The sequence below is a fragment of the Hylobates moloch genome, unplaced genomic scaffold (genome assembly GCF_009828535.3).
Source record: "Hylobates moloch isolate HMO894 unplaced genomic scaffold, HMol_V3 SCAFFOLD_129, whole genome shotgun sequence".
NCBI lineage: Eukaryota > Metazoa > Chordata > Mammalia > Primates > Hylobatidae > Hylobates > Hylobates moloch.
The window spans coordinates 19,788-20,576 of record NW_026652404.1 but is presented as its reverse complement, the minus strand read 5'-3'; positions in this window follow the sequence as shown (position 1 = coordinate 20,576).

Here is a 789-nt window from a genome sequence, read left to right as displayed (position 1 = left end):
CTAGCCAACATGGCAAAACCCCATCTCTACTAAAAATGCAAAAATTAGCCAGGCATGGTGGCAGGTGCCTGTAATCCCAGCTACTTGGGAGGCTGAGGCATGAGAATTGCTTGAACCTGAGAGGTGGAGGTTGCAGTGAGCCGAGATTGCGTCACTGCACTCCAGCCTGAGGGATAGAGCAAGACTCCGTCTCCAAAAAAAATGAACAAAATAAATAAATAAATAAATGAAAATCAGCTAGGCATCGTGGTGTGAGCCTGTAATGCCAGCTACTCAGGAGACTAAGGCAGGAGAATCACTTGTACCCAGGAGGTGGAGGTTGCAGTGAGCTGAGATCGAGCCACTGCACTCCAGCCTGAGTGACAAGAGCAAAACTCCATCCCCCCAAATAAGAAGAAGACAGGGTCTTGCCCTGTTGCCCAGATTGGAGTGCAGTGGTGAGATCATAGTTTACTGCAACCTCAAACTCCTGGGCTCAAACAATTCTCCTGCCTCAGCGTCCAAGAAGCTGGGACTACAGGCATGCACCAGCACACCTGGATAATTTCTAAATTTTTTGTAGAGATGGAGTCTCACTGTGTTGTCCAGGCTGGTCTTGAACTCTTGGCCTCAAGTGACCCTCCTGCTTCAGCCTCCCAAAGTGCTGGGATTACAGGCGGGAGTCACCATGGCCAGCTGCGGATCTTGCTTCCACCATAGACAGGCACTTCTGGGCCAAACATTTCCCTTGTCCTGACAAAGACCCCTGGGACCAACACTGGCCCACTAGGGTACCCCCAAAAGAGCCAA